We start from the raw sequence: 27,440 nt of genomic DNA on the forward strand, positions 1-27,440 counted from the left end.
AGTACATGGGCCAGAATCACTGTGCTACTTTACTGTCTCACTTTTATATTGACTGAGGGGAAATAACTTGAATTAGAATTAACTTTAAGCACTGTTTTTTGTTGATACTCCAGGTACTGCAGGTGAAGTGCCATAAGCATGCATGGTGATATACAGTAGGTAAACTGCACCAAATTACTGATGAGTTCTTCCCCAAAAGTTCTTATCTTCTGAAGGCAAGGATAGATATACACAATACACTGCAGAACAAATTGACACAGTGCCGGATAGCTGGCTAGGTGCGTTTTCAGTAGTTTTTTGAAAGATATGCGAACTTTGGGTATATAACTGGGTGGTAGCAAAGTTATCTAATCTGAAATAAAAATGAGTAGCTATGTTATGGTGTTGTGGCAAATATTTTGAGAAAGTCAACATTTTTCACATTTAGGGGGTTTTATAGGAAAACACTCACAAGACATGAAGAAACTGGTCTGAGAGACCATTTAATGTTTCTACAAGCAAATAGATTTTAGTTTTCCATTTACCACTCTCAGAGAAACTCTGTTTCTGAAAAAGATTTTATATTTCCACTCTAAAAGACTGACTCCAAAATACTAAAACATAATAGCTAACTACGTCTTTAGTACAGACTGATATAATGTTCTTTTTTGTGCTCTTCTTATCCGAGCATCATAACAGTTCCCTTGTGACTTTCACTTATGTAAAATTAGAGCCTTCAGCAACAGCATCATGAATAATTGACACAAAGAATCTAACACACCATTGAACACTGGCAAAGATCTGCTTACTCTCTATCACCTGAAGCTGTGGTTTAACTCTGTTAATGAATGTTTAACTACTAAAAGCTTTATTCTCAATATAAAGACTTACACTTGAATAAGTCCATTTAGAGCCCTAGTCACCTGAGAAAACAAAAAGTTACAGAAAGAGAGTTGAAAACAGACACAGTTTTGTGACTGAGGATCTGAGTACTTTACTTCTAGTTCATAAAGAGTGCCCGTTGTGCAAATGAGCTGAATACCAGTATCATGATCTGGATAGATCATCCAGAAGTGTTCTGAGAGCCCCATGTAGTAAACACCTTCTCCCCCAGAGGTCAAGGAAGGCCCATCTTTGGTGCATCTGGCTTCATCCCACTTTGAGAACTTCCACATTGATATTAGGCCTGCTTCCTTTACTGATTTTTAAAACTTTCCTACAGATCTAGGACACATTTCTGCTCACATTGTGTAGTCCCATATGCCACAAGTAATCTTATTGGCTTCACAAGACTATGTGGGAAATAAAGTACTACCACAGATGACTGAGAGTAACCATTGGGTCCTTATAATGTACAGTACATTATTATGTTGTATCCCCTAACTTTTATCATCTTCTGTGTCTAGGTCTGGTTGCATGTTGGTGTGGGTATATCAACAGGTTGTACAGAATATATACAAGTCATATACTGCTGATTACTTTTTCTTTGTTGTATTCAAAGTCTGAAGTGCACTAAATAACAGATTGCAGCAGAGATAAAATAATCATGACCAAAGCACAAACATCTTTTTTTAATCATAACACAATTCGAGCCATTATCTGAGTGTAACACCATGGTTACAAAGCTCTTACTGTACATATAGATCATCTGCTGATAACCAAACACAAACAATAACTAATCACATAAAAAGAAAAAAAAACAGGGGATCCAATTTAACAATAACGTTCCTGGTAAATTAACTGATGTCATCCTTGAGCTATCCAAGAAAAACATTTAAGGCCAAATTAAGGCTGCAACAGGCACTGCCACACAGATCTGGGGGAAGAGGTGCCCTGGGCAAACAGACGTGCCTGGAGGCGTAATGCCTTCAGAGGACAGGATCAGACAGTGCCTCTAGTTGCACTTGGGGAAATACTCAGCAGAGGCCTTTGCTACAACTTACAAACAGTTTAGCATATTTTCCCATCAGTGATGCTCTCCCATTGCTATCTGGTGCACAAAAGACTTCAAGAGCCATGTCACCAGACCTGTACTGCTATACCTCCTCTGAATTCCTTCTGGACTGCAGCAACACTAGTAGTCTATGCCCAGGAAAAATATGGATACCTCCTGGATGGGTGTTCTCGGGCAGAATTCGGTTGCATTCTATTTTGGTTTTTATATGACACTCATTACCATGGCACTTCTCTCCCAGCACCACATTGTTGTTTGACAGCAATAATTTGGCCCCAGTGAAGTGCTGTCTTTAAACAATTGCAATGACTGTAAATGGTATCCATTTATGGACTTTGCAAGTACTATTATTTATATTATTTTAAATGTTAGATACTTAGGGCTTGAAACAAAGCCCCTTAAGTCAATGAAGACACTCCTGTTGTCTTTAACTTTTTTTTTAATCAATCCACTAACTTACAAAACTTACACTATTGCAGAAAAAGAAAACATCATTCTGGGATGTATTAGCAGGAGTGTTCTAAGCAAGACATGAAAAGTCATTCTTCCACTCTACTCCATGCTGATTAGGTCTCAACCACAATATTGTGTCCAGTTCTGGGTGCCACATTTCAGGAAAGATGTGGACAAATTGGAGAAAGTCCAGAGGAGAGCAACAAAAATGATTAAAGGTCTAGAAAACATGATCTATGTGGGAAAAGATTGAAAAAAATGAGTTTGTTTAGTCTGGAGAAGAGAAGACTCAGAGGGCGCATGATAACAGTTTTCAAGTACATAAAAGGTTGATACAAGGAGGAGGGAGAAAAATTGTTCTCCTTAACCTCTGAGGATAGGACAACAAGCAATGGGCTTAAATTGCCGCAAGAGCAATTAGGAAGTTTTTCCTAATGTCCAACCCAACTGTCAGGGTGGTTAAACACTGGAATAAATTACCTACGGAGGTTGTGGAATCTCCATCATTGGAAGTTTTTAAGATCAGGTTAAACAAACACCTGTCTGAGATTATCTAGATAATACTCAGTCCTGCCATAAGTGCAAGGGACTGGACTAGATGACCTCTCGACGTCCCTTCCAGTCCTGTGATTCTATGAAATAACCAGAGCTGGGCAAAACTCAGCAGTTTTGGATTGCAGGGGCTTATACAAATGTTTTCTTCAGCACTGATCCATTTGAGTTTTCACACGAAAATTATGCTCTGAGTTATCAGGTTTAACAATCCCAAGAGCACAAAACAAAATTCACTCAAGGCCTCAGTAGTTCTCCCAGTTTCACAATGACACCTGACTGCTTTCTAAGGTGCTGTGAACCATAAACAGGGCCAGGCTCACTTGAACTAGGACTTTTGAGTTTGCAACAAAATTCTAAAACAGACAAATCCCACATATTGGAGGTTGTGTTGCTAATATTTCACATATGAGGATTTAAGACAATAATTTCAAGTAGGACAATTTGTGTAGGATGGGCTTCATTTCAACTGCTGTCATACAAGGCTATTATCTAGAAGGGCGTAAGTGAACCCATGCTATTTGTGCAAATGGAAGATTTGCACATGCACTGATGGAAGTATAGATTCCAGAGTTTTATGCTAAATAAATCTAATATTGGATTAGCAAGCAACTACTTAGGCTAGTCCTGTGTCACCAAACTACTTGTTTTCTCATCCTTTGTTCTCATTTGATTAGGCCCTCTGAATAGGAAAAGTGTAAGGTGAAAACTATAAGGCAAAGGGGAGAGAATTTTTCTTCCACAAACTGGAAACATTAGTGTGGCTGCATTGCTGGAAAATAATTGTAGGCTGCTCGTTGAGGTTTGGGATGCCCTTTGTCTTGCATATCCCTTAAGTGCTTAACCTGAATTTGCATATACTGGTTTATTCCACATTATTTAAAAAAAACTTTTCAAAGTGTTGGTGCATAAGTTATTTTCAGCATGAAAATTCATGTTTCCCGAAGAGAAATGTTGATAGATAAGGTGCCTACAAGTTGGTTGAGATCAGGGGATGGATTTAGAGCAACATTTGATTTTACAAAGCTGGAACACATTGACATATTAGCTACAACACATACACTGCAACATGGTATCAGGACATCACACCAGTATTATTTTAAGGTTCTCTGACTCAGTTTGACATAATCGCTCCATGTATCCCACTTCTTGTACAGGGAATGAAGAGGAGGAATTAGTTGTCCATAGTAATGGGAGTTTTGATCAAACTCAATCCATTTAGGCATTTTTTCCTAAAAGGAGGAGTTTACAAATATTTCCCAAAGCAGATCTTAAATAATTACACGGAAAGGTGGTGATTCAGAAATGTGCAACTAAGTTTTACAATTCTGTTGTGGGAGTTGCAACCTAGGAGGCACAGATTTAGACCAACAATTTACACCAACAGAGGATGTGCCCTAGGTTGTGCTGTCTTGTTTATTGGAGGGAGTAGTGCCAAGGCTATGAGTTTTGGGCTATGGCTAACATCACATACCAGACTAAAGTTTTGTCTGATTATGCTAGCAATAAATTTGGTATAGTGTGTTCTACATGGGAACTGGTCAGGATTTCAACTGTTTTTAAGTTCACGCAGAGTAGAGGAGAGCGGGATATTTTAAAGAGAAGAGGAGTTTTGTGTACTGGCTGGGGGCAAGGGGGTAAATCAGGGCTCCTGAACTTCCCAGCTCTGCAACTCACTTGCTCTGTGCACATACAGCAAGTCATTACTGCCAACATTTTCAAGAATGTCCATTGATTTTTGGGTGCCTTGATTTTTTTGGGTGCCCAACTTTACACGGAAAGTTTGATTTTCAGAGATATTGAGCACCTGCAGCTCTCAGTGACCGTACTTGAACTTGTGAGTACTCAGCTTCTCTGAAAATCAGGTCCTAAAAGTATATCAGACACCCAATATTACTGGACATTTTGGAATGTTTAGATTTTAACCTTTCTGTCCCTCTGTTGCTTCATCTGCAAAATGAGGATAATGACCCTTAGCTGTTTCAGGGAATTTTAAGATCATTTTTAATATTTGGGAAGCACTTATGAGTGGAAGGCTGCTATATAAGAATGAATCCCACCATCTTATTAACTATTATAGTTAGCTAACTAATTCTAACAAAAGAAAACATAATTGATTTGTTTTCTTAACCTCTTTAGTAACCAGAGGCCAAATTCATTCCTGAATTGGCACAATCTAACCGACCTCATTTCCATAAACTGCAGCACTGACCTCCCAAACAATCCAATTGTCTCTTTTTCTTTGTTCAGTGCAACATGTCGAAAATACCTTTGAAATATTTTTTTTATAAAAATGTTCTCATTGTCATTTTCTCTACAGATTTCTCATCTCTTCTGAATTTTGGCCTTGTCCTGATTTCTGAAAACTACCATCTGATCATCCTCATTTTCTACCATTGAGATCATAGAAACACACGAAAGCGTGAGCTCGTTCTGCTGCTGCTGCTATCGTCGTACTTGTCATGCTTGGCAGCCATGTTATATTTGGGCAGAAATCCCATCAGGACTAATGCAACAAACCAACTAAGTAAGTAAGTAGATGTAAAAATGATGCTAGAAAAACCATAAATGATAAATCCTATAAAACAAATAGCCCTTAATAAATTAAACAATTTTACTTTATAAAGATTAAAGTGTCCCGTTAAATTTTTATTAGCTGAATAATAAAAAAAGTAACATTCAAAGGAGCCATTGATCAGTCCTGATTATTCGGTGGCTTTTTTTTTTCCTTCAGAAGCTCTGGGTAGTTCTTTCTGTGAGCATGTTAATTACTGTATTGCATATTGGTTTACAACACCTAGAGCATTAGATAAGTGCCACAAATTGAAATAACTACAATAATTAAATAAAATTTAAGTGACTGCAGTTATTCCACTTTACATCAGTTGAGGATCTGGCCCAGTGTTTAAGAAAAAGTGTTATTTTGAAATATGATTGGATTGACTCTATTTTATTCAGGTTTTGAAGCACCTAACACTCTAGACACTGTACACCAATAGAACTAACAGAGATTTGTGTTAAATATTAACATTGTTATAGATTGAACTGCCTACTGAAGCCATTGGAACTATTCCAGTTTACACCAACTGAGGATCTGGCCCACTTCCTTTTTAACTGTTGAACTGCTTTAAACTTGGTATTCAACAGTTTGAAAAGCATCTTATGAGCAGAGCTGTATTTTTGGATTCATTATGCTTCTTTTGTGAAAACATAAATTAGGTCCCATTCCTACAAAGGGATTCCATTGACTTCAATGTGACTCCATATGGGAGTTAGTGACCCTGTGCAAGTTCAGGCCATTGATCAAATTACAGTATGTGAGATCATCACAGATGGTATTATTTAACTTAACATATTTCCATATTTTGACACCTTGTTGCCTTTATATTTAACACTGATATAATGTTCAGGCTTTTAGGACCAATAAAGCCTCTGTTCTTCCATACGTAAATTATTCAAAAGTTCAGAGTCACTTAGGGAACCACAGTATTTGGTTTAACTTGTACATGTTTTCTAGATAATTTCATAATTGCTCCCCTTTTCCAACTCCTTTCCACCAAATTGGTAACTGGCATTGATTCACTGTCTTGAAGTGCACACATAAAACTAACCTATTAAACAGGACCATGCAGCAATACATCTAATATCCTATATAATTATGAAAGCAAATAACACTGGTCTAGTTGATACGGGAGAGGTATGTAATGACATACTTACCTTTTGAAAAAGGTGTCAGTATGTATGCTCTTTGGGCCAGATTAACTCCTCATGTAACTCTAGTTTTATTAGTCAGAATTACACAGAGGATGATTTTGGCTCCTTAAGTTTACTAGCAAAAATAAGATTAAGTAACTGATTAATGGACTTTCTGTCCCATATGAGCAGGTGGACTGCTTCTAAAACACTGTTCTGGTACATATTAGGGCCTGATCCAAAATGCATTGACTTTAGTGGTTTTGAATCTGATCCTTAATGCCATGGGCAGCCAGACCTAGTAGTTGGAATCAGAGTCCGCAGTCATGAGTCTGCTGGGACAGGATACCGGAGGGTCAGAGGCAGCAGCCAAACTGGAGATCAGGAACTACAAGTCAGATACCAGGAGTCAAGATGAGTCAGGAAGCCAATAGATCAAGCTGAAGGAGCAGGCTGCAAAGGCACACAGAGTGCCACACATCACCTCCATATTGGTGCACATCACAAAATTAATTCCGGACATGGATGGGGAAAAATAGAGGGTACATTGATGTAGACTCTTAATAAATGTAGGACTCATGCCAGAGCAGTAAGCTGTGACCCCATCAGAAGTGATATTAGCCAGGAGGCCATGAAGACTGACTACGTTGTTTATCCAAAGCCAGGTGGTTTCCTCTGTGGACAATAAACCCATGGGGGAATGAAGTGAGACATCTTAGAAAAGCAATCTACCATTGTCAGGATGATCATGAAACCACTGGACTCCAGTAGTTCTACCATAGGGTCCAAGAAAATGGCCTCTCAGGGCTAAGATGTGGATCTACAGAGATTGGAGGAGACGACAGAGTTTCTGGTGGGGATCTTGATTCACGCACACACCTGGCAGGAAGCTCTCATGGGGCACATACAGAGCCACCAGAATAAATTGGACATTAATCATTGGGTTTTATGTCACCCAAGTATCCTGCCAGGGTGCAGTCATGACATAGTTGAAGAATCACCTCTCTTACCAGCTCTTGGAGGAACATAGATCTGGTCCCTTATGAACATGATCCTCTCCCAGGTGTTGTGTGGTTCTTGGTTGACAATGGCCAACTTGTGGGGTGGAATTCTGGAGACAGAGGCAAAGTAGATGAGCGTGAGCAGGTCCCGGAGGTGAGGAAATTATGAGACTTGAGAATGTGGGCTGGTTCTGAACTGGGCTTTTGTGGATCAGAGCCATATCTTCTGGACAAGGCATCAGTCTTGCCATATCTAGTTCCAGGGTAATAGATCAGGGTAAAGTTGAACAGTGAGAAGAATAGGGCCCACTGGAGCTGTTGTTGGTTTAGGGCCTTGACTTGGTTACTCCAGGTTCTTATAATCAGTAAACACTTTAACCAGATGATGGGACCCTTCCAAGTACTGTCGCCACTCTTTGAAGGCAGTCAGTTGCTGGGAGCTCGTCATCCAAGATCTCGTCATTTTGCTCAGCACGGTAAGCCTCCTTGAGTAGTAGTTGATAGGGTGCAGTATTTGCTCAGGTCTGTGCCTTTGGGAAAGGAAGACCCCAATCACCATACAGGAGGTGTTGGCTTCCACATCGAAAGCTTGCATCATATCTGGATGGGCCACTTCTGGTGGCAGTGGTGGATCCATGCTTCTTACACCAGATCAGTCCTTCAGGATTACTGTGGCCCAAACAAGCTGTCATGGCCAGGTTATGGGCAACCAGACCTAGGAGTCTGAGTCTGCAGTCACAAGACAGAAGCTGAATGTAAGCTGGATCAGGATACTGGCAGGTCAGAAGCAGGAGACAGACTGGAGATCAGGAACCACAAGTCAGATGTCAGGGGTTGAGCTGAGATGGTATGCCAGGAAATCAATTTGAAGGAGCAGAGTGGAGCCCAGTTGTTCAGACAACTTCCTGTTCCTGCTGCTGTCTTAAGTAGGGCCAGTGGGCCAATCAGCTTCTCCAAAGCTCTGCCAATTGGACCTCAGGGTGGAGCCTCACACTGGGACTGGGCTTTGTGAGTTCCAGGTAAGCCATTGTCAGCAGGCCACCAAATGGAGGGTTGGAGTGGGGATGCTCCCATGAATCCTGCAGGCCTGGGTTCACGACCCAGCAGTCATGACAACATCCCAGTACAGCAGAACACTTAATCCCAAGCAAGTGTTTTACTGTATTGGAGCCTAAAAACCTGATCCAAAGATACACAAGGCACTTGAAAGATTCCCATTGATTTCAGTGGAGTTTGGATGAAGTCCCCACCATAGTCAATGTTTCTTATTCATGAAAACTCCCAGTGAAGTCAGTGGGAGTTTTCTAAGTGAGGAAAGTGAATAGGCTCTTAGCCAGCAGAATTGTGTTCCTGTGTTTTCTAGTCCAAAACAATTTCGTACATACTTTAGGATGAGACATAAAACTTAATGTCCTGACCCCAAAGCATTTTCCTCAGAGTAGGAATGTTAAACTTGGTGCTCTGGTCAAATGTCATTGTGTCTACCTAATCCTTCCTACAATTTCAGTTGGATGTGATATCCTTCTTTGCCACCTATCCTAAACTGTTATGTAGTGTCCCATATGCCGTTAAACAACTGCTATTTGCCACTCCAGAAGTAGCTGCATTTCAGTGGTGAATGAAGTAATCTCTATAGATCCATTGCTTACCTCACAGGTGTTTCACGTGGCTTATTAAACCATATTTGTGAAGCACTTTTTGCTCCTCATAGGATAAGAGTGCAGTGTGTTTTTCTATTATTATACTCATTTAAAAAATATTTACAAGAAACTGGGTGAATTTGCTGTGGGTGAAGTTTGCCAGATTGACAACTCAGGTAGCCTCTCTACATCAAATCACTCCCACGTGGAAGCTTTAAAAAAGTCTTCCTCACATTGTCGTTCCATTCTGCCTCAGCCCTGTTCTGAAGGGACCACTTAGGGGAAGATAGCAGTAGGGTGACGAGATGTCCCGATTTTATAGGAACAGTCCCGATTTTTGAATCTTTTTCTTATATAGGCTCCTATTACCCCCCACCCCTTGTCCCGATTTTTCACACTTGCTGTCTGGTCACCCAAGATAGCAGTTTAGTGTCTCATCTAGGTCCTGATCCAAAGCCAGTGGGAAACCTTCAACTGACTTCAACAAGCACTGGATCAGACCCTCAGTCCTTTGCCTCTCTGCCAAAATTGCCAATAAAGGATTTGAATTGGTGCCATGTGTGATGGCAACTAAATACACACGTAACACACATTGAATCTATTTCCCCATGTTAAGTATCCTCACACCTTCATGTCAAACTGTCTGAAATGGGCCATCTTGATTATCACTACAAAAGTTTTTTTTTTCCTTTTGATAATAGCTCATCTTAATTAATTAGCCTCTTAGAGTTGCTAGGTCAACTACCACCTTTTCATGTTCTCTGTATGTGTATATATTTCTCCTTACTATATGTTCCATTCTATGCATCCGATGAAGTGGGCTGTAGCCCACGATAGCTTATGCTCAAATAAATTTGTTAGTCTCTAAGCTGCCACATGTCCTCCTGTTCTTTTTGTAAATAGCCGTTAAGCATTGGATAGAGACCACTGAGTCATTTTACAGAAGCCAGTGAACAGACTTTGGATGTTGACTAATGTTGGGAACCATTGATATGGCCAGCATTCAAACCAGCAACCTACATGTGGAAATGTCCTTATCACCAAGCTCTTGAGCCATCAAGTTCCTATATTTATATATTCCAGGCTTCTTAAGGTGCACACTTGTGGTATTTACCTTCCTCTTAGAGGCCTTGTGAAGCTTCCCAGTTGTAAATCATATAGAGGTCTTCAGATGGAAGATGCTTTATAATTACAAAAGGCCGTTTCTGTTTTTCCCAGTCTGTTCATTATTAAAGCATTGAATTATAGAAAAAAACCTACTTTAAAACTGTCATCTTTCCTGTTACATCACAGCAGTAACTATGCTGGCTGAGTAGCTTTTTTAAATTGACCGAGATATTTATTCACATTGGTTCACATGCCAATGTCATTTTTCCTAGTTTGAAACAGTTGTTGAACTGGAAATGTAGCTCTTGCCAAACAGTTATTTTATATGCATGTTTCCCTGATACAGAGACAATAAATATGCATTTTTGTGGTCCTAAATATTGTAAAGATTATCCTCTTTTGGTGGGTTAGCCAATTCACATAAGTTCATGAGCAGCTTGTAAGAGCAGAACAATAATCATTTTAAATTTTTGAATAAAGGTTTTGCACATTTATGCACATTTTTAAGTTTCATCTTTTTGTCTGCCTATGAATGCTTTGAACTGTTAATAACTGTAACATAATAAATCTTTAAAGCACTTTGTCTTTTTAAAGCACTTTACAAACAATCATCACAACACCCCTGTAAAATAGTTAAGTAATGTATTATTTCCCCCATTTTACAGGTAGGGAAACTGAATCATAAATCAGTCCCCCCTGTCCTCCCTTCCATAATGAATTCACGCAGGAAAGCACAATGTTAGGGCAATATTGTATCTAACTACTACAAAGAGGAGCGGTTTTGCAGAGTTATGTGTAATTACATCTGCTAGACAATAAACTGAACATGAGTATGGACTGTCAAAACATTCAGAGTTTTGATATTTTTCTATTAAAAAAAAGGAACATATCAAATTTTTGTGACCATTGTCATGAAACATTTTGTTTTGTTTTCCAAACGACTTACAAGTTCAACAGAGGAAAAAAATACATACATGCAGTCTCATCATAAAAAGGGTCTGGAGCTGCAAAATATCAAGCTGGGTCCAAACTTTCCCCAAATTTAGCAATGCTTAGATATGGGGTTTCCATTCAGCCTATTATAGTCACAGGGATCAGCCTCAAAGGTTGGATCTGAAGCTGAAGCTTTGCAGACCTGGGAGTTTACTCCACTACTTTGAAGTGAATATACCTTTGTTTAATGCCAGATTGTTTGGTCCACAGCACTGCTTTAAGCAGGGCAGCCAGCTCAAAGGATTGCCATGTCTAAAAGTGACATGGTTTTTAACTTTCATTCTTTATGGTGTAAGACAAATTCCCATATAGCTCTTTAAAATAATTCATACAATCAGCTTTTCTCTATCTCTGTAATAGTACTTTATGTTTAAGTGTGGGATTTAGATTCTGAAAGCACTTCACATGAGGCGGGTGAGCATAATACACATACATGCAGCACCGCTGAAGTGCAGCTACCTCTGGGTGGAAGGATGATGAACAGCCTGTGCAAAATGCACAACCATGGGGAGCAGAGTTTTAGGGAAAGTGCTATGGGTTCTTTGATTGCCATACAGATAAGAAAATATCACTGATTTAAACACATCACCTGAAAGCTAGATGTATGCTAAACTGCCTGGAGCACAACTTACCTTAGGAAGACTGAATGGTTGAGTTGGCCTTTCCAAAATTTGAACCTGCAGTTCCAAGGGATTTAAGTATTTAAAAAGCAATGCTAAGCCATAATGCTTTCAGTCTCAGAGTTTTCCAGTTACTTTTCTGCAGTTGGCTTCAGTGCATCCTCTGCCACCACTGTACACAAATCTACAGTAATACAACACTGAAATATATAATGCTACTGCTTCTATATAGTGTACATGTCATGTTTTATTTAATTTCCTTTTTCTGGTCAGTTACAATATTAATATTATAGCAATCTCTTTAATTATCTAAAAGAATAACAAAAAAATAAATATTTGTGTATTTAGTACAATATGTGAACTCTGTGGTTATAAAATAGCTCCTCCTGTCTAGTTGTCAGAATATGGAGAATTGCATTGTCAACACTTCATGCAACAAATATGCACAGTGTGCAACTCATAGTATTCAGCTGCCTTTTTTCATACATGGTGTCAGTCTCCGACAGTGAAATAGTCTTTAAAGTTGATGACATAACATTGGCTTTTCTAGATCAACACATTGTCTGATTTGGTTAGAAATCTGCATTTAGTTTCCTTTCTGTGGCTCTTTAGAAAGCATATTTGTCTCTTGAAGGTGATGTAGCTGATGACTCAGGTTGTCCCTGCAGTGCTATGTTACAAATCACCTATTTATTGTCTGGCTATACCAAAAGAAGGACAGGAGACACTTGATATGGATTTTAATCAGGCCGCAACTTTATTATATAGATGTCTGGGACTACCCAGCAGATAAAGTGTACAGTGCAGGCAAATCCATGTTTATTCAAATCATTACCCGGAGCTTCCACCAGCCCCCCTTCATTTTCCTTCTAGGTCCCCCAGCCAACCCATGGCTTGGACCTTACCATCCAACCACCTCGTAGGAGGGTTAAGAACGGGGGGAGTTGGCTCCCTGCCATACCAATCATAGGAGTCCCACAATCGTTCTGTTCCTTTATTCTGCACCTCCTTTTAAGTCATTTACCAGGCCATTTATCTGGTCACTGGATGCCTTCCCTATTGGACTTGCACTGGACATCCACCCCACCCTTACAAAATAAGTTGCAACATCTGACCTACCACCTTGTCTTCTTACGAGAAAAGGACCTCCCTGACACCCGCTGTGGGGAAGATGAAAAAACCTCACTCCACCGAAGCCAATCTGGTGGCGAGGGAAAAAATCGCTTCCCAGCCCTCCTAAAAAGGAGTGATTAGCACAGTGCCCACAGCAGGTCCAACCCAATATTCGCCACTTCTAGGGGAGGGAAGGTGGGTGCTTCCTTGCCTGCTACGTGGAGAAAGAGCTTCCAACACCCAGGGCTTGCTCCTTTATAGCCTTCTGACCTCACATTCCCAGGGAGTGAGTCAGTGCTGCAAAGCTGACCACAGCTCACCTTTTGCTGCAGTTTCTGACCTTCCTCCAACCCACCATAAAGCACTGCTGCCTTCCCTCGGCAAGCCCAGACAACGTTTCCCTGGCTTCAGATGTGGTGCGGTCATTATTGAAGTAAGTACACCTTTTTTGCACTGCACTCTGGCTCTTGTCTATCTCTTTTAAAGTGGGGCTATCCCTTGAGCTATCATTGGCATAATATTGGGTGAAGAGTGATTGCTATGCATGATTCTCTATGAGAAGATGCACATTTATTGTTATGAGATTTCTCTGTCTTTCTGTGTGCTCCTTCTCCTCCTACTCCTTTCAATATGCAGTGAAGTGAAGTTGATGAGTATGTGTCTGGGGGTTTTTTTAGGTCCCAATATTAATTATGCTGGAAGCAGAAGACCCTTTTGATTATCCCCAAGAAAACCTAGTGTGGATGAGTGCCTATGGGATGAGACCAGGTTTATATTGAAATACACCTTTGGGTTTCTCTGATTGTAGTTTATTATGTGATCGTCCATTGTTTTCCATAATTTATTGTCTAATAAAAATTACCTTGGAGACATTAAAGGTAATTAAATTAGGATATATTTTTAAAAGGTTTGCTTATTTATTAAGGCAGTGTTTATACTAGAATTCGGATTGGTATCGCAGTTATTTCTACCACTCCCAGGTTTTACTGAATGAGAGGTGTTGTGTTCAGTAGGACCAGATGGTGGAGGGAATTAACAGCTGCCTCAAACTCTACCATAGGTGTGAGATTAGGAATAAATTATACTATGGTGGCAATTATCCTAGTCACAGTAACCAAAGCATATGTAATACAGGGGGAATGTTTAGTTTGGCCATTGATTCAGAGCATGTTACTATCCTTTGGAGGGTAGCGTATTTGTTTAAGCGAGCCATAAAATTTCCTAATAGCCTTGACAAATTCTTAGTTCAGTCTTATGGATTTATCCATTCAGTGCTTGTGAAAGTAAATTAGGGAAACTCATCTGTTGCCTATTAAGATTGGTAAGGATTATCAAGGTGCATTATAAAACAAGCTCACTAAACCGGCATCAGCATTCTAGGTATTAGTGATGATGCCTTTTGAAAGTGGAAAAATTGGCTTTGGTAGATGTAGTTGTGTCAGACCTGGACATACAAAAGTGGCATTTATTAACAGTGAATGCAGTGTATCCTGTTTCCTCATGCCTCTGACATCACTTTAAGGATTGCACATCCATTAAATGTGTTTCAGATATCACACTGCATCTAGTTAAGCAAAATGACTAATAGATAGAAATTCTATTTCAAATTCCAAACCATTAACATTTTTCTCTAGAATTTTTTGTCTTCTAGGTCATCAACATGCAGTTCAACTATCTGGGAAGACTACTGACGTTTCAGCTGATCAGTCTGACTGTCCTTTGGGGTGAGGTAGTAGGTTGTATAGTTTTAGGGTTATACCCTGCCTGTCAGATAACTATACAATCTACTGTCTTTCCTGAAGTGGCTGTAATATCAACGCTGGATGTGTCTTCAAAACATAAAACAAAAATACTCTAAGTGGGTTGGTCCCTGGCTTCTTCCTCTCATGTGCAGTTTTGCAGCTGGATTCAAATAGAATACAAAATCTAGCTTTAGTTAGTCTGTGCCGTAGAAGTTTTTCATGAGGTACTTTAACAAGTACTGGAATTCTGTATTAGAAAATCTGTCATCAGTTTAAAATATTATAGATGATTGATGTCAGGCTCTTTTTTCAGTTGTGGTATGGATTGTAGGACATTCTACTTATCTATTAGCAATACATTTGTGGAATTAATCATATTAAGTTTTAACCTTTGGAGACTGAACTATTGAAACCCTGGATGTAATAGGTCTCATAGGGCTATGGTTGAAGCACATTGTCTGGATGGTTATGGGAGTTTGAACTCCTGCTGCCTGTATGGTACCTATCTATAGATAAATAGGGATGTTCATTTCTATGAATGTCACCTCAGCACCTTTCCCCAACACTGAACACACTGAAATTATTGTTAAAGTTCATAGATTGCAAAATATGAAAATACTTTTACTTCAGCTAGTAGCGTTTGCTTACCAGAGTTTGATATTGGAATGAGCGCCGCATGAGCAGAGCCTGCACCTGTATGGAGCTCACTGCAGGATGGAGGCCGAAGGTTGCAGACATGGTATCAGAAGAGCAACCGGCCATTCAGTCACAGTTACCAGAGTATCTTGTCTAAAGAATGTTCTCTTTTGTGATCTGTTAAGAGGATTCTGTTTTAGAAAAGACATTTTAATTGGCTATTTTAAAATATTAGCCTCTTAATACCGAAAGTTGGGTTGTACTGCCATCCCCAGCATCAGAGAATTTAGTAAGAATCTGCAGTTGAACTCTTACTGCTATTAGACTAGCATTCATACAGGGATCCAATGTCTGTAATTCATATTAAAAACCAATTGAATTTTCACTATTTTCAGTGAGTTCCTGGGAGTATGTATGACAGAGTGCAGAGTTATACATGATCTCCAGTGAACAGCAGGTTAACCTCAGCTCAGCATCCCTTCCCCTAGCATAAGTGCTCAGGGGAACGGCCATCAGAGTAGCCACTTGGAAGACAGATTCTCCGTTGCCATGCGCCATGTGCAGTCATTTACATCCAGTGCAAAAGTGCATGTAATATGTTACCATTGGAGCATGGTGGCAGTTTGCACCCACTTTGCACAAGTGGCAGTGGCAATTTAAGGTGCAGGGCAGAAATGGACCCAAAGCAGAGAGCTTGCCTTTTTGGAAATTGAGTTCCACCCCAGGAGCGATGATGCTAGCATTGATTGAGTTTTTTCTGTTCGCTGATTGCTGATTTATCTTACTTTCTTGTTACAAACATTGCACTGGGAGGAAGAGTCCTTGCTGAGTGAAACCCTTATTTCTACTGAGTCATTCCACCAGTTTGCACCGGGATTGTCAGGAAGAACTGAGGAAGGACTGATGGCAAAGTTCACAAGTGTGCTATTCTTTCTATAGGTAACAAAGAAAGGATATATGGACTATTAGAGCACAAGAGATTTCTACTTGGGAATTGTGGATGCATAGGCCACTGAATTGCTAACCTTCTTCAAAAGAACTTACTGATGCTCTAGCAGGGTGAGGTAGTAGGTTGTGTGGTTTCAGGGTAGTGATTTTGCCCCAATCAGGAGATAACTATACAACCTACTGCCTTCCCTGATGAGCTGCATTACAGCGCTCCGGGGACTCTTAAGCCTTTCTAGTTCTAAGCAAAGCAACCATTTAAATATACGTCCATGACCAGCAAAGTAAGTCTAAACATAACTGTGGTATGATCCTGCCTATAGCAACTTTTTAATTTTATTAATCACATTATGCTAAATAAATAAATAACTGCCTGCAAAATTGTTTGGTTTTGAGAGTACACTTAAAGTCCCATTTATCCCAAGACATTCAATAAAATCAAGTTTTTGTTTGTTCAAAAGTTTGTCTGTCCCGGTCTCTTTAATTTCTGGTTCATTTAAATTGCATGAAATTATCATGGGAACTGATTCCAGAAGAACTGTAACCTCACATACTTGATTTGCATATATCCATGATTTTGGCATTTGAGTGCAACAAACTTTACTAGCTGCATCATGTTTAACAATATAATAATTTGCATTCCCTCCAAGAATCTCTCAGTACTTTATAAAGACTACTGAATTAAATTACACATCTGTGTCTTAAGTCAGTGTTATCTTCATTTTATAGTTAAAGAATTGTGGCACAGGTGGTAAAGGGCCTCAAATGCATTCACTAATTTTGTGCAGTTAACTACAGACTTACTTCACAGAATTTAAATGGCTGCGTAGTTAATTGGTCCCAATAAACAGCTACCTAGATATCTAAATGCCATGAATTAAACCTGAAAAATTATGGGCAGAAAATAAAAGGCCTGTTGAGAATATTTTAAGAATCAGGTTCAGAGCATCTTATTCAGGAAATCTGTGAAAGAGAAAGAATTAGAAGCCATGGTCCTTGAATCCTAGTCCTGTAATTTAAAACCATCCTTATTTTGCTGTAAAATGCTATATCAGGACATTGAATGCAGCTGGAAGAGTAAGGATAACATTAAAAAGCAAGTGTATTATTATGCACTGTTCATATACAACCAGTGCAGCGAACTTTGGTTATATAGCATTCCCCAACTACAGACTGGAATGGAAATGAAGTTTATCACAATCTTCTGTACCTTTCTCAGTCATATGCAACACAAAGGAAGACACAAACATTGAGCAAAACAAAAGTGAGGTTCAGATTTTTGGCCAGACAAGCTCTGTTATTCCCAGAGTGCAACGTAAACAACCAGCATCAGGTTAGACAACAAGATCGCACACTTTGCCACTTCCGTAGGCCGAGTACATTGCACACACCAGGTGTTCCTTGCATCCTTCCATTCCCCACCATGAGCTCCGTGGGTGCCCCCTCCCATCCCCTTCTATTTGAGGGACTCCTTGCCAACCCCACATATACCCTCCCCCAGGCCAGGGCTATGTTTGCTCCCCTCATTCCCCCCTCTCTCTCATGTCCCCCTTCCCAGGAAGGCCTGGTGCTCTCTGTCCAACCCCCCCTTCCTCCAGTACATGACAGGAACTCTGTGTCCCTCATTTTTCCCTCCCTAATTCCATTGTTCCTCCCCCCATATTCCCCCAAAGCCAGATGTTCTGTGTGCCTCAAACTCCCCCCTCTGCCAGGGATTCCTTTGTGTGTCCTCCTGCCCCGATCTTGTTTCTTTTCTTTCTGTCTGGGAGATAAGTCATTCAGGGTGCCAATATTTTACACTATATTAGAAGGAAGGGCAGAGCTGAGATGGGCATATTGTTATGCTGGGAGGTTGCCATCACGCAATTCTTTGATGTGTAGTCAATTATCACATTTCAGACAGACAGAGAAATGCCGTTGAGTGGAGTGTTAGACCTTGCTTCCCTCAGCCAATTAGATTACCAAATGAGCAGATTTTGAAAGAAATGGCAATATTATTATTTTATTATTTTGCTTTGTCAGGTTAATGCAATTCACTTTCCATCACTAACATTGGTTATTAGTGTAAGAAAATAAAGGATTATCATTAGCAATGATAGCAGTTGTTAAAAAGGGCACCTCGGTGAATGTAAGAGACCAATTATTTTTAAGGCCCTGTGATGGGTTGTCCACCCCACACAAGGAAGAGGAGGTTAAAATAGGTTAATTAACCTGATAGGCTGTATCTGGGGGAGAGCCAGGGCTTGGAAGTCTGATTGAAGATGGAGCCCAGCTGAGAAGAAACAGGTGGGGCTAGCATAAAGCCAGGAAGTTAGCAGCAGAAGGGCACTGCAGTGAGGGAGTCGGTAGCTGCGCTCTTGATGTTAGAGAAGGAAATCAACCCACCCAGGGTGAGAGTAGAAACCTCAGGGGATCCAAGTTCTGAAGGAGGGGTTTATCTAGGAGGCTGATGGAGTGAAAGCCTGAGAGAGGTGAGGTATGGTAGGATATTGCAGACCTTGGCTGCTGATTAGAGGGTCACTGAGCTGGAACCCGGCATAGAGGATGGGCCTGGATTCCCCTACCATCCACTGAGGAAGTGGCACCATCTGGGCACTGAAGGGAAAACTGCCATTTTGAATGGAGAGACATTGGAAAAGGGGGTTGGACCTGGCCAGAGGTGAAAGCTATGAAGAGAGAGCATCCCTAACTGGAGAAAGAGGCTGCAGGGCATGCGAATGAGCAATGGAAGGGGCCGTTGGACTTGGAGGGAGTTAATCCCCAGGGCATCCATGAAGAGGAGCACTGGTGGTGAGAGTACCCTGTAACCGGCTCCAATGCTGAAAACACTTAATGAGTTATGCACATGGTTAAGTGGCCGTAAAATTGTTACGTTTGCTCGCCGTAGGCTCTATCGTTTACTTCCGTAGTGGAGGCACAGCTGTCTGCCCAGCTGCTGAACCATTCCAAGCAGACTGCTGTAGGTGGACATGCAGTGACACACCCTGAAAATGCATGGCTTCAATAATCTAAGGGCAAGCCTCCAGTGCGGTTGGAGGTGTAATGTCCAGCTCAGGTTGCTTTGATTGCGCTAGCACAATTGTTTTAAAAGTGCAGCTTTAGCAGCGCAAGTGGATGGCATGAGTTAAAGTGGTCTTGGATAGGTTTGTACTCCAGTGACTAGCCCATGGTGCTGTAGCCACACTGCTATCTTTAGAGCACTCGCTTGAGCAAAGCTAGCGTGTGCTCCTCAGATTACACTTCCAGCTCCAATGTAGCCAGACCCATTGACTAAGGGCTTGCCTACACAGGGACACGCATAATTCACTTTGGAAGTGAATTAAAACTGAATCTGAGTCATTTTAGTTCTGAATAAGACCATGTCTACACTTACAAGCTTACAGTGGCCCAGCTGTAACAATTTGGATTGTTCAGATAGCAACATTAAGCTCTCCTATCTCCATAGCACTGGGCACATGAGCACGTATGCCGGCAAAACTTATGTTGCTCAAGGGAACGGGGGTGTGGGGGTTTCCCCATACCTCTGGGTGACAAAAGTTTTGCTAACATAAGCGCTAGTGTAGTGGCAGCCTGAAAGCATCCACCCAGAGTTAAAGCAGTTTAACAAATCCACTTTAAACATTAATTTGCATTAACTTTTCTGAGCATCCCCATTTAGACAAGTCCAAAGTGAAAGGAGCATCTTCCTCTAAGACTAGGTCTACTCTACTCACTTATATTGGTATAACTACACTGCTCAGGGGTGTGAAAAATGTAGTTATACTGATCAACCCCCTGTATAGACAGTGCTGTTTCAACAGGAGAGCTTCTCCTGTCAGCATAGCTACTGCCTCTCGGGGAGGTGGACTAACCTCGCCAGCAGAAGAAGTTCACTGCTTAGCAGAATAGCAGCTTCACTAAAGCCCTACAGTGGTGCAGCTGCACTGCTGTTGTGCCATACGGTAAGACAGACCCTCAGTAAATTGTGTAGTAAACACATCACTTCATTTGGAACAAATCCTGTGAGGTGCTGAGCCCCCTCAGTTTCACTTGACGTCAAATGGCATAATTCTGGACATGGTTGTAACTGATAACACTCAACACCTAACTGGATTAGACTTTTCATTATTATCTTTAAAGAATGGTAACAAATGTGGTTGATTTGAGTCCATAGAATGGGAAGCTGGGAGTTGGTGGAGGAAGGAAAAAAATCTCTGCAAGACTGAAAATTGCTGGAGATATTGGCTTCCGTTTTCTCTTTCCTTCTTGCTTTTTAAAGAGGCTCTCGCAATTTAAAACTGTTGTCACTGATGTTAGCCACACTTCAAGGGCTAAGGGAGCCACACCACAGAGTCTGTACTCCTGCTGCTGACAGTGTAATGCACAGAGTCACAGCTGTAGTGTGAACATCTTAGATTGCAATCCCAGTCACACCTTATATTATGAATATCTTAAAATGTCCTGATCATTTTCAGGACAGCTGGGTATGAAATTCCCAGGTTCATCACACACTTGGTATAGTCAAATATGGGAGAAAGGGGCAAGGAGCTGGGAACTGCTTTGCACATTCTACAACAGTCTCTTAGATCTCTTCTGTGAAGTTCTGTTAAAATCTTTTGGCTCTGTTTGGGTAAGCACTTTGTTCTTGGTAATGAGCTGTGAGTTTTCAGATTCTAGTCATTGTGGCAATCCTCTTAAAAGGAAGAGCCAAAAAATTCTATACAATTCTCTTTGCTAAGATCTACAATAAATAAAAAAAGGGGCTACATTTAGCTTCCCCACCTGCAGTTGATGTGATCTGTCCTAAGCAGTAGATGTAATTACAGCTAATGGAAATTGCAATAGAAACTTTAAAGAACAATGTTATGGCACAGAATATTTTCCAAAATTATAAATGGTTTGTGTAAAAATGCAAGTAGTGTGAACTGGAATCACACTGGAAAATGAACTTTTAAAAAAAAAATCCTGCCAGCATTTGTTCTGTTTGAATTAATACATTATTTTGTGGCACAAACTAGGTTAGAGGAAAGCACTTTGAGAGTTACCCAGCAGACAGAGAAATTGCACAACTTGACATCAGAGTCAGTTTTGTTTTCTAATGTATGTCCTCATAAAACATTTACATTTTTCATGATTAATGCTGTAGTCATAGACAAATGCATGGATCTTTGTGTAATAGCACCTGTATTTTTAGCTATTAATCTTGGCCTTATTGAAGTCAATGGACATTTTGCCACTGAGTTCAATGGGGCCAGTTTTCCATGGCGGGGTAAGGAGGGTAAGGATAATTTTTGAGACAATAAAACTGATTACACAGCGACTATCTGTTCTACTCCTTATCTGAATAGGATCAAGGAGACTGAGCCCAATTTCTCCAATGTCAACCAGAATGGACTGCACCCCACAACTTGGGAGTGGAGTTGACTGAAAAATGTTGATGGAATAGTTTTTCTGTCCAAAAAGACTCTTTTGCTGATATCAGGACCATTTACAGGAGGGCATCAACTTCAATTACATTTTTGACAGAATAACTTCAAAACTATTTGAATTGAAACAGAATTATTTTGACTTGGTTTTACACTTTTAATTAGCATTACATTAAAACATTTTGAGACTGAAAGCAACTATTTTGACATTATCAAACTGACATCAAAATTAAATGTGTGATAGGGTCATTTTGATATTTCTTTTTGGAAACATTTTGGAATTTTTGTTCCATGGTAAACTTTGATCTTTTAACTTTTCATTCTTATTTGGGACAAAACAGGGAAAAACAGAAATGTTGGAATTTCCTGTGGGATAGATGTTCTGTTTTCTGCCCTGCTCCACTTCCTGGAGTGGGTTCTTACCTCTGCTCCCCATCCCCAGAGCCCACTGATCCATTGCCTGCTGTGGTCAGAAGGTACCATGGGGATTGAGCCTGAGCCTGTTGCCTGCTCTCCCCTAGCAGCAATCAGAATGGAGCTGCTCATCTTATTCCCCACCCTTCCCCTCTGACCAATAGCAAATCCACCATCTTCCTTGTCCCTGCTTGTGGCTGCTGTGTGATTATTTACTCTTCTCCCCTATTTTCCCAGTGTAGATACTGTCCCTAAGTCTTGAAGGTTCTTCCTCCAACAAACAGGGATCCTTTTCTATCCATTCCCACCTCCAAACCCCTCATGCACACCCAGATTAATCTGTTTGAATTCTAAACACCTGCTCTTGCTTCTCCAGTTCATCCAAATAATTATTTTTATTCGAGGAGAACCGCAAGGTCACAATCAGTCTGTGCCTGCCCCCAAAGAACTTAGTCTTACAGAGAGACGCAGGTCACCCAGTCTCCAGAGGCACTCACTCTGTCTCTCCTGTTCTACTTTAACTGACCAAATCCACCCTCCTCACTTTACCCTGCTTTGCACAACCCAAAAACTGAAGGGGAAGGAGAGGAGCGGTGTAACCAACAATGGAACTTTGAAACCAAAATCTACTGTCTCCTCCATGCTGATCATCTACAGCAAGGGTTCTCAACTTTTTTCTTTCTGAGGCCCTCCCCAACATGCTATAAAAATTCCATGGTCTGTCTGTGCCAAAACTCTTTTTCTGCATATAAAAGCGAGGCCAATGTTAGGGGGTAGCAAGCAAGGCAATTGCCCAGGGCCCCACGCCACAGGTGGCCCTATGAAGTTAAATTGCTCAGGTTTTGGCTTCAGCCCCGTATGGTGGGGCTTTGGCTTTCTGCCCTGGGCCCCAGCAAGTCTAGCGATGACCCTGCTTGTCAGACCCCCTGAAACTTGCTCTCAGCTCCCCAGTGGGCCCCGGACCCCTGGTTGAGACCCACTAATCTACAGCCCCTCTTTGTATCTTGGACTGGTTTCTTCACACCCACTACATCAGATTCATACTTTCTGTCCTTGCCTACAATGGCCTGTGCACCACAGCACCTGCCTGCCGCTTCACTCTCATCGCTCCTCCTCACCCTATTTGCTCAGTCCAAGCCACACACGTAAGCACTGTCTTTGTGTCCTTTTTTCTACGTCTATAATCTTTCTTCCATGTGCTCCCTTGTGCTTAGAAACCCCTGTCTGCTGTCCTGGCCTTGTTCACAGCTCAACTGAAACTGCTCTTCTTCCAAGAGAGCTACAAGCCCTAGTGTCCCTACCAAAGAGTAAAAGTAGAACTGACAAGATACATGTCAAAGCCCACTCTTCAGTAATCTCACTGTCTGTGTCATCTGCTTAGACTGTAAGTGCCTAAGGGCATGGACCATGCCATCTTGCCTGTCTGTGTCGAACCTAACGGGCTATGGCCCTCTATATAAATAATTACACACACTATGTTAAAAGACCATTACTAAGGCTGCAAAGTCAAGCATTCAAGTTAGGAAATGCCAGGGCGAAGTTTGCCAGTGCAACTGTAATTTGGCCCCTTTGTGTATCTGCATTACGATACAGTGTTTAATCACACAATAGCATACTACTTTTCCACAGGGCCCCTGCCTCAGTCAGTATGCAGCATGGAGGATGCTTATTGTTCAATACATTGCGCTAGACCTTACTTACTGCTTACTATTCAAACCCTGCTCGGAAGACAGAATTATTCATTGCCTCATGGGCTTTTCTATGGCTTTCATCACTGTAGATCTGAGTACTACACAAATATTAATGAAGGAATTTTCACAATACCCCTATGAGATGTGGGGGTATTATTATCCCCACTTTATAGATTCAAAACTGAGGCCCACAGAGTTTAAGATTAAAAGAATCTGCTAACTTCGGGTGCCCTGATTTTTCAGAGTACTTAGTATTGTATAGCACATGGTATACACAAAACACAGTGTCTATTAACTTCAATTGTAGTTGTGAATGCACAGCACTTTTGCAAACCAGATCCCAGGGTCTCAAGTCAGGCACCTAGAAAGTGAGGCCAACCTGGGAAAACTTTGGTTTAAGTGACTTGACCAACATCGTATAGGAACTCTGTGGCAGAGACAGGGATAGAAACCATTTCTTCAGGACAGCATTTAACTACCTTAACTGTGAACCTGTCCTGTCTCTTCCTGCAGTCCCTTGCCTTGTTCACCACTCACCTTCCAAATTCTGCAACAAATAAAGCAGGTCCTACAGACCGCACTCTCAGTCACTAGACAACCTGAATTCATCCCCACAGCTGGGTCCATTCTGTGCACTGTATGAGGCAGGGGTCTTGTGAAAAAAATAGCATGTAATTAAAGATTCTAGAAATTAAGGCTGTTGGTGTCCCTTTAACTAACAGTTAATATAAGAGAACAGTGCTTGTCAATTCCTAGGAATATATGTTTATGGCTGAATGCCAAAAAAACAAAACCAATACCTAGGTTGATGGGAATAATGTAAGTTCTCATATATAACCTTAGTTACAGCAGAGAGAGAGGTATCCTTTAGCAAGGTTTTCACAGGGGAGAAACCTTAGTCATAAACCTATTGACATGACCCTCAAGAAAACATCGTTACAAAAGAATTTGAAAAACTACCCCCTCCCCGCCACAGTGCATGATTAAGATGTCAAATAGCATCCTTTCCATGGGCTTATGCTACTCTTCAGCATCTAGTGCCATAATGTAACTGTGCATTTGCGCTCATATAGGGACCTTGCATGCAATGTAACACTACAAGAGCTGCAAAAGCACATTTGTGCAGTAAGTGACTTGATCCCAAAAAAGACCCGAAAAAGATCCATTGAAGTCAATGGAAGGACTCCCTTTGAGAACTGGTCAGGGCCGTTAGAGACTTTCATTACTGAAATTATGAAGAAAAGTAAACAATTCTGCTACCAATGTACATAGCTAGGCTGTTTCTGCATTTCTATTGCTGTTTGTGGCTGAATAATAGCTTTTTCCCTTGTCACCCATCATCTGGTTCTGAATCACGCAGTGAGGTGGTAATCCCATGTTTGGGACATCATAGCTTGTGTAAATGATTGCAATAATGCAGATGTGTAATGGGGTCAAATTAAGGTTGTGCAGGCAACCATACACTGGTATCCTCTAACTGCCTTCTGAGTGCTTAGCTTTGTACCCTTAATAGTGTTCTTTTAATGTAGTTTTAATGTGTAATGTTCTAGGGCAGGGGTTCTCAAACTGGGGGTTGGGACACCTCAGGGTGTCACGAGGTTATTACATGGTGGGTTGCAAGCTGTCTGCTTCCACCCCAAACCCCGCTTTGCTTCCAGCATTTATAATGGTGTTAAATATAAAAAAAAGTGTTTTTAATTTATAGGGGGGCTTGCACTCATGCTTGCTGTGTGAAAGGGGTCACCAGTACAAAAGTTTGAGAACCACTGTTCTAGGGTTTGGGTTTGGGGTTTTTTTTAAAACCAAAAAAAGAAAAAATTCCATCATGGGGCATGATAGTGACACCTACCTGGGTCATCACCAGCATTGGAAACTTTAGTTCCACTGCACAGGCCTCTGCCACTTGAGCTAATGCAGTAACTGATAGTAGTAGTAGGTTGTCATCCTCTCTGTGGACCAGCACTAGAGTGGGGGCTGAGGCACTTTGCCATTGGGGGCTGAGGCACTTTGCCATTGGGTTTCACAGATATTTGCTGACAGCAAATGGTGAAACTTAGGAATCTTGGGTTCCATTCTAGGCTCCGGAGTGATATGTGCTCTAGCGTAGAGCCCTGCTACCCAGCCTGAACCCCCCAGGACTTCAAGTGTCAGGCTTGAGTTCGGGAAAGGTCAGCTCTCCTGCTCCTGCCTGTGAGGTTGGTGTGGCAGCAGCTTCATGCTCCACTTCTGACGGCCACTGCCACCTTGCTGCACCGTGTGTCTTGCTGAGAGTGAGTATTGTGAGCTGAGGAGTTGGAGCAGCGCCTCACTCTGCAGCATACAGGCACAGCATGGTGGTTGGTAGGGGCGGGGCACACATTGTTGCTGCACTAACCCCATGGGCAGAAGGAGGTGGTGGTGGCAGCAGCACCAACTTGAGTCCATGTCCAATCAGGTCTGAAAAGGACCCTCTATCCTCTCTGGGTCAGTCAGGTCTTCTTAGGGCTAGGGTAGAGTCAGACTTTAAAATTAGATGTGAGCAGCCCCCTTCTCTGGTATGTACAGACTCTTCTGCCCAGTCATGACCCTTTTCTGCCCTGTCCTCTCCATCCTATCCCAGTCCCAATCCTGGCTCTTCATCCCAGTCCCATTTTCCTCACCTAGCCAGTGCCAGTCTCTGCTTCTCATCCCAGTATTTATTGTCCAGCGTAGCCTAGTCTTTATCCTCTGTTCCCTCACCCTGTCTCCTAGCCCAGCCAGCTCCGGTTCCCCCTGGTTCCCTGTCTTAATTCAGTTGCCCTGCCACCACTCACATTCTCCATCCCAACTGATTCCCGTGCTCAGTTTCATAACCATAGGCCCTTGTCCAAGCTTGTGTCCAGCTCCCTGGCTTGCTGTCCTCGTCTTTTTGCCTAGTGAGTCCCGGTCCTCCTCCTGCCCTGTGTCTCTTTGTCAAATCGGTCTCCCTTCCCATGCACACCTTGTTCCAAACCCCTCCCCCCACTGGTTCCCAGTCCCTTTCACAGCCAGTTCCAGTCGCCCTATCCAGCTTGTTATCCAAGTTTCCCCTCTTCCCCCCCAACCACTGGCTCTCAGGCCCACTCATTTTCCTTCCTGTCCCAGTCTCCCTTCTCAAGCAGTCTCAGTTGCTCCCCCTGGCTCTCTGACTCCTTCTGCAGTCAGTCCGTCTCCCACCCAACCTCCAGTCCCAGTTTCCCTCTCCTTCATCCCTGACAGCCTCCAGTGCCAGTCTTCCCACTAGGTTTTTCATCCCAATCTCCCCTCTCCAACCCCTACTCCTCCTGGCCACCTAGATTCAGCTCTTGTCCTCTGTGCATTCAAATCAGGCAACCTGCACCAGCCCAGAGGTGTAATTGCAGGCCTAGTTCTGCTCAGCCCTGGGTTGGAACAGGTAAAATGCAGAGGGAGAACTTAGCTGCTAAAAATCTAAGTTCTACTGAGCAAATGCAAACTGGTCTATTCAAAGGCTTATAACTTGGCCATATTTGGGTGGATTTTCATG

At 41.6% G+C, this 27,440-nt stretch overlaps 1 long non-coding RNA gene across 12 annotated transcripts in view; it reads left to right on the forward strand.

Annotated features, from left to right (window-relative positions):
* The window catches only part of LOC127057833 (uncharacterized), a 156,153-nt gene extending 145,207 nt beyond the window's left edge, over window positions 1–10,946 (forward strand). For 10 of the 12 annotated variants that reach the window (XR_007776199.1, XR_007776196.1, XR_007776192.1 and 7 more), the window contains one exon: window positions 5,259–10,946. This is a non-coding gene — a long non-coding RNA (uncharacterized LOC127057833). The remainder of the gene's footprint in view (window positions 1–5,258) is intronic. The other 2 variants (XR_007776203.1, XR_007776202.1) reach the window with 2 other exon arrangements.
* Window positions 10,947–27,440: the final 16,494 nt, after the last annotated feature.

Source organism: Gopherus flavomarginatus, chromosome 1 (assembly GCF_025201925.1).
Source record: "Gopherus flavomarginatus isolate rGopFla2 chromosome 1, rGopFla2.mat.asm, whole genome shotgun sequence".
Taxonomy (NCBI): Eukaryota; Metazoa; Chordata; order Testudines; family Testudinidae; genus Gopherus; species Gopherus flavomarginatus.